At 32.0% G+C, this 10,000-nt stretch overlaps 5 non-coding genes across 5 annotated transcripts in view; all 5 read left to right on the top strand.

Annotated features, from left to right (window-relative positions):
• The first annotated feature begins 334 nt into the window (after nt 1–334).
• Nucleotides 335–453, top strand: LOC145846303 (5S ribosomal RNA). Its single transcript, XR_014370693.1, has one exon. It is a non-coding gene; the product is annotated as a 5S ribosomal RNA (ribosomal RNA).
• Nucleotides 454–3,308: 2,855 nt separating this feature from the next.
• On the top strand, nt 3,309–3,427 carry LOC145846302 (5S ribosomal RNA). Its single transcript, XR_014370692.1, has one exon. It is a non-coding gene; the product is annotated as a 5S ribosomal RNA (ribosomal RNA).
• A 3,857-nt stretch (nt 3,428–7,284) lies between these two features.
• On the top strand, nt 7,285–9,092 carry LOC145846328 (small subunit ribosomal RNA). Its single transcript, XR_014370716.1, has one exon. It is a non-coding gene; the product is annotated as a small subunit ribosomal RNA (ribosomal RNA).
• A 182-nt stretch (nt 9,093–9,274) lies between these two features.
• LOC145846309 (5.8S ribosomal RNA) lies at nt 9,275–9,427 on the top strand. The gene has a single exon (XR_014370699.1). It is a non-coding gene; the product is annotated as a 5.8S ribosomal RNA (ribosomal RNA).
• A 222-nt stretch (nt 9,428–9,649) lies between these two features.
• Nucleotides 9,650–10,000, top strand: part of LOC145846334 (large subunit ribosomal RNA) — a 3,631-nt gene continuing 3,280 nt past the window's right edge. Inside the window, exon 1 of the ribosomal RNA XR_014370722.1 lies at nt 9,650–10,000. This exon is cut by the window's right edge and continues 3,280 nt beyond it. This is a non-coding gene — a ribosomal RNA (large subunit ribosomal RNA).

Below are 10,000 nucleotides of genomic sequence, written 5' to 3'. Positions count from 1 at the left end.
AGAACAATGAGAAATAGTAAAACAAACTAAACACAACATGTTTATTTTAACATTGTTTTTTATTTAGTTTAATCACTTAATAAACTTTACTTCTAATCATAGTATTTAATATAGAATATAGTTAACAATCTTTTAAACAAAGTCTTAAATAAAGTTACAGGGAGTAATTGTAATTAAAACACCAAAAAAAAAGGTTTTAATAAAAAAAATACTTACATCAAGTTAAAATTTTATAAGGATTAATTTTAAAATATCAAATTGATTGTAAATCAAGTGCAAATAGGTTTTTTAAACAAACCGAAGGGTTTATAAAGGCTTGTAAACGCTTTCAAACGCCTACGACCATACCACACTGAGCACACCCCATCTCGTCCGATCTGGGAAGTTAAGCAGTGTCGGGCGTGGTTAGTACTTAGATGGGTGACCGCTTGGGAATACCACGTGCCGTAGGCTTTTGCTTTTTGAATTCATCTTTTTTGTACTATTTTTCTTTCTGACCTATTTATACTTATTACTCGTTTATTTACATTTCTTTAACGCTTAAAAGAAAAGTAAATTCTAGTTATTAGCAAATAAAAACGTAAGCCAATCAGATAACGTTATTTGCTGTTTAAACCAATTAGAGCGCTAAAAAAGTGGTTTGACCAGTTTGAGATATCGAAAAAATAATGGCACCATCTTGTAGAGTACAATTTTCTGAGTTAAAATTAATACAATTAGTCTTTTATACTAAAACTTAAAAGTTTTTTTGTCCAAAAACAAATAAAAGCGTGGCTACTTGAAAAATCAAACGAAAATAAATTTTGCACTTTTGTATTGTGAGTCATAATAAGTTATTTACTGTTACCAACAGATACTAGCAAAAGCTTTTTAAAGTTTTGTATTAACTTAATGTATTTGTAATTACTTTTACTTAATAGAAACTATTGAATTACGTTTACTTAGTTTACTTTTGTATGTGTATTAAATATATAGCAATTTTGCTTGAACTTAAATAAAGATTATTAAACTATTAAAAGAAAACTATCAAAGTTTACTAACTCAAAAGCTAAATCTTAGTTATATTGTTATAAACATTTATGTTGTAATTTACTAATAACTAAATGAGTTTATTTCAAACAAAAAGAATTAAATAATGTTATGTTATGTCAAGCCTACTATATGAGGTATATAGGTATATAAGGTATACAAGCTTATGTTTGAAAGTTATAATAATTAAAATAAAAATAAATATTTAGTTGGTAAAATTTGTATTTAATATGCTTTGAAATTAGAGTTAGTATAGATGTTTTTTTTTAAATATAATAAATATAAGTATTTAGTTACTAATAATAAACTAAAATACCAATTTTGTAGTTATTACAAAAAAAAAAACTTATCTTACTTAAAGTTCACTGTAATTGAAACATTATACAAAAGCTTTATAATTATAAGCTTTGAATAATTCTATTTGAATAAATAATAGATTCATAACTATATTCATGTTTGCATATTTAAATTATAAAAAGTTAGTGTTTTGTGTATTGACTTTATGATTATTTTATTTTAGTAACTGTTAGTTTTATACTTTAATAAAAGAAATATGGTTAACAAGTAAGTTAAAAATGAAAGAAGCATAAAAAAACACACTAATTAACTGCTTATTCAATAGTTTGATTATTTAATTATTTTTCTGTTATATAGTTTAATCGTATTGTATAAAAAATACAGAGGTTTAAAGTAAGTTTGAATAAAAATAAAACAAAACATATAATATAAGCATTAGTTAAAATACATAGTTTTTTTTTCTAAAAAAATTTAATTCTTTAATAATAAGTAGTAATTTAAATAAAAAATAATACAAGTAAAGTTATACAATATATATACTATAGTTTGTCAAACTAGGCAAACACTACTAGGCAAAAAACAAACTAGGCAAAAAACCTACAAAGTAGGCCACCACTACAATCCTATGTTCCAACTGGAAATTCAATGAGATCGTTACTGTACTTGTGATGAACGTTGATAATCCCCAAGATTGTAAGTCGAAGGCCTTACCCAACCTAACCAGCGCACTGGTTTTCTTACAACTGAATTAATCAACATTTATTATTGAATATAATCATTATTGATAGATAGAGGAATGTTGACAATCAACAACAGATTGTAGGTCAAAGGCATTACTCGACCCAAGTACCCACAACCTAGATTGAACAACATTTATTAGATAGATTTGTTTAATGATAGATAGAGGAATATTGTCAATCCACAACAGATTGTAAGTCAAAGGCATTACTCGACCCAAGTACCCACAACCTAGATTGAACAACATTTGTTAGATAGATTAGTTAGATAGATAAATAGTACAGTATAATCTCAAAGAATTTGAAGCCCGAACATTGAACGATAGTGGTGTTTCGTGACGACTAGCGGGATTCGATCTTACAACCTTCTGCTTATGAGTCAGCTGATAAGACCACTGACCCACCGCGCCACGACAAAGATAAAGAAATATTTTGCTATATAAATAGGTTGATTTTTATAATTTTGTTATACAGTGTCAATTACAGTGAACTTCAAGTAAGATATACAACAGTATATATATTTCCGAGTCTGACTTTGAGTACTTTTTATATATTATTAACAAGATTTTTTAGGAGTAATATCTGTTTAGTTCTTTAATATATCTTTAAAATAATAATATTTTTTAAGGTGTTTAAAACTTTTAGAAGCTGTATGTAATGTCTTTTAGTTTAATAGTTCTTTTAAATTAGTAAAAAAAATAAACATGGTTGAGTTATCAAATTAAACAAAATAGAACGTCAAGTATTTAATTACTAAAATTAATTTAATTAAAAAAAAATCTCAGGTAATCTAAAATGTCAGGAATTATTTAAAAATAAATATAAATTTAAAACTTATTATATTGAAAAGATTGATGAATAATACTCTTGAATGTATGCAATGTTTGTATTTGTAATGCAATAACATAAATGGATAGATCAATGACAAATTGTAAACATATTGTATTATTTTATTTTACGATTTTATTTTATTTATTTAATAATTCAATAAACTTTACTTCTACTTTTCCTGGTCTTAGGTAATTTATAGATAACAATTATTTAAACAAACACTTTTGTACAGTTACAATACAGTTTTAGTACAGTTTGGGAGTAACTGTTGATTAAAAAAACAAAAAAAAAGTTAATTCAGGTTAAAATTTTATAAGGAATAATTTTAAAATATCAAATTGATTGTAAATCAAGTGCAAATAGGTTTTTTAAATAAACCGAAGGGTTTATAAAGGCTTGTAAACGCCTTCAAACGCCTACGACCATACCACACTGAGTACACCCCATCTCGTCCGATCTGGGAAGTTAAGCAGTGTCGGGCGTGGTTAGTACTTAGATGGGTGACCGCTTGGGAATACCACGTGCCGTAGGCCTTTGCTTTTTGAATTCATCTTTTTTGTACTATTTTTCTTTCTGACCTATTTATACTTATTACTCGTTTATTTACATTTCTTTAACGCTTAAAAGAAAAGAAAATTCTAGTTATTAGCAAACAAAAACCTTAGCCAATCAGATAACGTTATTTGCTGTTTGCTTATTTGCTGTTTAAACCAATTAGAGCGCTAAAAAAGTGGTTTGACCAGTTTGAGATATCGAAAAAATAATGGCACCATCTTGTAGAGTACAATTTTCTGAGTTAAAATTAATACAACTAGTCTTTTATACTAAAACTTTAAAGTCTTTTTGTCCAAAAACAAATAAAAGCGTGGCTACTTGAAAAATCAAACGAAAATAAATTTTGCACTTTTGTATTGTGAGTCATAATAAGTTATTTACTGTTACCAACAGATACTAGCAAAAGCTTTTTAAAGTTTTGTATTAACTTAATGTATTTGTACTTAGTTTAAATTAATAGAGTTTATTTGGTTTACTTTATTATGTGTATTGAATGTGCTAGTATCTAAAAATAAATACAACTAAAACAAAACAAACAAGGAGAGTACTTGAATAGAACCAACACAATTTACAGACCAGTTGTGTACTAAATTTAAAGAAATTCTGAATAGTGAATATGCAATTATTATTATAAGTTCAAAGTTCACTTTAATTTAAATTAATGTATTTTGTAAATTGGTTTTATTTAATACGATAGTAGTGAATTACTTTATTTAATTTACTTTAGTATGTGTTGTATAACTTTATTTAAACCAGAAGCAAAACGGGATTATACTTTCAATAAACTACACAATTTACAGACCAGTTGTGTACTAAATAAAAAGCTATTGTGAATGGTGAATATGCAATTATTATTATAAGTTTATAAGTTCACAGTTTACAAAAGCTTTAGAATTTAGTTACTATTTTGTTCATATTTGCATATCTAATTTATGAAAAGTTAGTGTTATGTGTATTGGCTTTTTAATTTCTTTATTTGTAGAACTGTTAGTTTTATATTCTAAAGAAACATTTTTAAATAAATATGTTTAACAAGTAACTTAAAAATGGAAGAAATATATTGTATATATTGAACTATTTATATTTATTCTAGCTATTTGCTTAGTGTATTTATTAATGTGATTATTTTATTTTGTTGTTTGTCTTATAGTTTAATCGTATTGTGTTGAAATATATATATAACAAATACAGAGGTTTAAAGTAAGTTTAAATGAAAATAAAATAAGACATATAGTTGAAATATAAGTTTAAAAAAATAGTTTTTTTTTTTTTTTTTTTCTTTGTTTGTTTGATTGTTTGTTTATTATATAATCGCGACGTGTCATTTTATTACTTTTAAGCATACTAAATATAATAATAGGTATAGTTATAGGAAAAATTCAATTAGTTTCTAATGTAATAAAAAAGTTTATTTCCACAAATAAATAAATACCTGAAAAATCAAATGAAAAATAAATTTCGCACTCCTGTATTGTGAGTCATAATAGGTTATTTACTGTTACCAACAGATACTAGCGAAGGCTTTTTAAAGTTCTATGTTAATTCAATGTATTTGTACTTAGTTTTATTAAAATGACAGTATTGATGGTTACGTTTATTAAGTATGTTTATTTAACGTTATGTAACTCAAGTAAAACCAGAAGCAAATAAGGAGACTACTTTCAATAAACTACACAATTTACATACCAATTGTATACTAAACTTAAAGCTATTCTATTTTATTCTTGATAGTTATTTTAAAGTTATTAAATTATACAAATGTATTTTGTAAAGTAGTTTTATAAAGTTACTATAGTTTATTTAACTTACTATAGTATGTGTTATATAATTTTAATTAAACCAGAAGCAAAAAGGGAGACTACTTTAAATAAACTACACCATTTATTGTTATATATAACTCTAATAAAACCAGAAGCAAAAAGGGAGACTACTTTAAATGAACTACACAAATTAAAAATATATTATTATTTATAAATCAATCGTGTTGTGTTTCAAAATACATTTTTCAAATAATGTTTTACAAGTATTTATCAGTTATTTAGTTTTCTTTTTATAGTTTAGCCGTATTGTTTTATTTATTTGTTATTATTTTTATTTAATTGTTTGCTTATTATATTTATCGCCATGTGCTTAAAAAATAAAACAACTATAAAGGTTAAAAAAGTAAGTTTAAATAAAAATAAAATGAAACATACAAAATAAGCTTATGATTTTTTATTATTATTATTATTATTATTATTATTTTTATTTTATTGTTTGTTTATTATATCTATCGCCATGTGCTTAAAAAATAAAACAACTATAAAGGTTAAAAAAGTAAGTTTAAATAAAAATAAAATGAAACATACAAAATAAGCTTATGATTTTTTATTATTATTATTATTATTATTATTATTTTTATTTCATTGTTTGTTTATTATATCTATCGCGATGTGCTTAAAAAATAAAACAACTATAAAGGTTTAAAAAGTAAGTTTAAATAAAGATAAAATGAAACATATAAAATAAGCTTATGTTTGATTTTTTTATTTTACTTTTATTAAATTGTTTGCTTATTATATTTATCGCGATGTGCTTAAAAGAATAGAACAAATACAAAGGTTTAAATTGTAAGTTTTAAATAAAATAAAATGAAACATACAAAATAAGCTTATGATTTTTTATTATTATTATTATTATTATTATTATTATTATTATTATTATTTTTATTTCATTGTTTGTTTATTATATCTATCGCGATGTGCTTAAAAAATAAAACAACTATAAAGGTTTAAAAAGTAAGTTTAAATAAAGATAAAATGTAACATATAAAATAAGCTTATGTTTGATTTTTTTATTTTATTTTCATTTAATTGTTTGTTTATTATATTTATCGCAATCTGCTTAAAAAAATAAAACGAGTATTAAGGTTTGAAAAGTAAGTTTAAATAAAAATAAAATAAAAATATAAAATAAGCTTATGTTTTTTTTTTTTTTTTTTTTATTATTATTATTTTTATTCAATTTTTTGTTTATTATATTTATCGCAATGTGCTTAAAACGATAAAACAAATATAAAGATTTAAAAAGTACGCTTAAATAAAAAATAATACAAATAAAGTTTATTTATAATAAATATATATATATTTAAAACATTAAAAAAAGTAGTTTATACATATTTTTTTTTATTTATTTCTTTTAAACATATTAAATAAAGTATAAAAAAGTATTAAAACATTTAAACGTAGCATAAATAAGCTTAAAACATTAAAATAATCGAAAAGAAACAAAGAAATTGAAAAAAATCGGAAAAAATCGGCAAAAAAAGTTCAACAGCAACATTTGAGCATCATACACGTATGCATTACTTTACACTAGTGAGAGAGACGTGTTTGTGCGTTCGGTCGACTTGACGAGAAAGCGGGCTTAAAGCATTACTGTTTAGCACCCGAGGCGCGGCTATTGCAGCGGCGGCGAACGTGCTATGTAAACGCATTGGAGCAGCGTATGAAAAACTACAAGCGTCCAGCGGCGGTAGGCTTATAGCTTTGCGAAGTCGTCGAGACGAGTAGCCGACGCAGGCAGGCACGGCTCGAGGCGGGTAACTGCAGCAGACAGATGGCGTGTTGCTGCTGACGAGTTAACCGGCAGAAGGCAAACGGTTGGTCGGGAGAAAGAACAGTCAGTTGTATAGCTGCATGCTGCAGTCGACGCGGGCTGGCGCTTTAAACAGCAAAAGGCCGGCGCCGACTTTCAGTAACGTTCGCAAGGCTTTTAAGCCGAGTGATAGAAAAGGTCTGTATTTATACAGTAAAAACGCTCAGTCGAGCAACGGGTTTAAACGCCCTCGGATAGTTATCTGGTTGATCCTGCCAGTAGTCATATGCTTGTCTCAAAGATTAAGCCATGCAAGTGTAAGTACGAGCTCACGTACAGTGAAACTGCGAATGGCTCATTAAATCAGTTATGGTTCATTTGATTGTACGCTTTTACATGGATAACTGTGGCAATTCTAGAGCTAATACATGCGTAAAGCGCCGAACTGACGTGAGGCGCGCATTTATCAGACCAAAACTAACCGGCTTTCGGGTCGTTACAATGGTGACTCTGGATAAGCTTGCGGATCGCACGGCCTAGTGCTGGCGACATCTCATTAAAGCAACTGCCCTATCAACTATCGTCGGTACGGTATCGGCCCACCGAGGTTGTAACGGGTGACGGAGAATCAGGGTTCGATTCCGGAGAGGGAGCCTGAGAAACGGCTACCACATCCAAGGAAGGCAGCAGGCGCGCAAATTACCCATTCCCGGCTCGGGGAGGTAGTGACGAAAAATAACAATGCAGACCTCGTACGAGGTCCTGCAATTGGAATGAGTACACTTTAAACTTTTTAACGAGTATCCATTGGAGGGCAAGTCTGGTGCCAGCAGCCGCGGTAATTCCAGCTCCAAAAGTGTATATTTAAGTTGTTGCGGTTGAAAAGCTCGTAGTTGGATATAGGGACGGCGAGGTTGGTCGGTCGAAAGGCTAGCACTGGCCTTGTTGTTCTTGTTGGTCGGTGCCTTCGCGGTGCTCTTAACTGAGTGTTGCGGTGGTCCGGCAAGTTTACCTTGAAAAAATTAGAGTGTTCAAAGCAGGCTTTACGCTTGTATAATGTTGCATGGAATAATGGAATAGGACCTCGGTTCTATTTTGTTGGTTTTCGGAGCACGAGGTAATGATTAATAGGAACGGACGGGGGCATCCGTACTGTGCCGTTAGAGGTGAAATTCTTGGATCGGCGCAAGACGAACGACTGCGAAAGCATTTGCCAAGAATGTTTTCTTTAATCAAGAGCGAAAGTCAGAGGTTCGAAGACGATCAGATACCGTCCTAGTTCTGACCTTAAACGATGCCGACTAGCGATCGGGCAGTGTCGAACTTAAGAACTGTCCGGCAGCTTCCGGGAAACCAAAGTCTTTGGGTTCCGGGGGAAGTATGGTTGCAAAGCTGAAACTTAAAGGAATTGACGGAAGGGCACCACCAGGAGTGGAGCCTGCGGCTTAATTTGACTCAACACGGGAAATCTCACCCGGCCCGGACACAGCGAGGATTGACAGATTGAGAGCTCTTTCTTGATTCTGTGGGTGGTGGTGCATGGCCGTTCTTAGTTGGTGGAGCGATTTGTCTGGTTAATTCCGATAACGAACGAGACTCTTACTTGCTAAATAGCTGCTCGACCCATTGGGTCGGAGACAACTTCTTAGAGGGACTAGTGGCGTTTAGCCACACGAGATTGAGCAATAACAGGTCTGTGATGCCCTTAGATGTTCGGGGCCGCACGCGCGCTACACTGACCGGATCATCGTGTGTTCCCTAGGCCGAAAGGTCCGGGTAATCCGTTGAACCCCGGTCGTGCTAGGGATAGGGACTTGCAATTGTTTCCCTTGAACGAGGAATTCCCAGTAAGCGCGAGTCATTAGCTTGCGTTGATTACGTCCCTGCCCTTTGTACACACCGCCCGTCGCTACTACCGATTGAATGGTTTAGTGAGGTCCTCCGATTGAGCCTGGTACGTGCGGCAACGCACTCGCCGGTGTTCGAAAAGACGATCGAACTTGATCATTTAGAGGAAGTAAAAGTCGTAACAAGGTTTCCGTAGGTGAACCTGCGGAAGGATCATTAACGAATCGAAATTTGATTTCAAGCGACGTCTCTTCTTCGAAGGGACCGAGCCCTGTAACTGTTATAGTTCGGTCGCGTTGCTTTCTGACAGCGGGAGTAATAATTCAGCACGCAAGTGCTGGCGCGGCCGCTTCTTTTTGAACACGATTTTTTGGTTGCATTGAGATTGATTAACACGAGAGATCTCTTAGCGGTGGATCACTCGGCTCGAGCGTCGATGAAGGACGGAGCTAGCTCCGAGAAGTAATGTGAATTGCAGGACACATTGAGCATCGATATTCTGAACGCGTATTGCGGCCTCGGGTAATCCTGGGGCCACGTCCGTCTCAGGGTCTTTAACACACCGATCCTTTCATTAGTTTGAAAGTGCCTGCGACTCGTTTCTTAATTAAGGAGCGTGTCGTCAAAGACAGCTGGTCTGGCGATTTCACAGCTGAAGCGTGAGCAGCCTGCTGGCCTCGGGTGAGGTAGCAACGACGGTAGGTGCTCGAGAATAAGTTAAGTGACTTCAAAAGGCCGACGTACAAAGCGCATGTACTTTTGTAGTACATCACTTTTGACCTGAGATCGGGCGGGACGACCCGCTGAACTTAAGCATATCACTAAGCGGAGGAAAAGAAACTAACAAGGATTCCCCTAGTAACGGCGAGTGAAGCGGGATAAGCCCAGCGCTAAATCCGAGCCTTTTTGGAGGGCGAGGAAATGTAGCGTATGGAATTCAGCATGCGGCGAACCAACGACTGCCCACGTTCTTCTGATCGAGGCCTTTTCCCAGAGCGGGTGTTAGGCCCTTGGCGGCGGTCGTAATTCGTCCTAGCGGTTTTCCCGGAGTCGGGTTGTTTGGAAATGCAGCCCTAAGCGGGTGGTAAACTCCATCTAAGGCTAAATACTGGCTCGAGACCGATAGC

This window comes from Thalia democratica, unplaced genomic scaffold (assembly GCF_965202585.1).
Source record: "Thalia democratica unplaced genomic scaffold, ktThaDemo2.hap1.1 HAP1_SCAFFOLD_417, whole genome shotgun sequence".
Taxonomy (NCBI): domain Eukaryota; kingdom Metazoa; phylum Chordata; class Thaliacea; order Salpida; family Salpidae; genus Thalia; species Thalia democratica.
The sequence above is the reverse complement of the archived record's forward strand: the minus strand, read 5'-3'. Positions and strand labels throughout refer to the sequence as shown.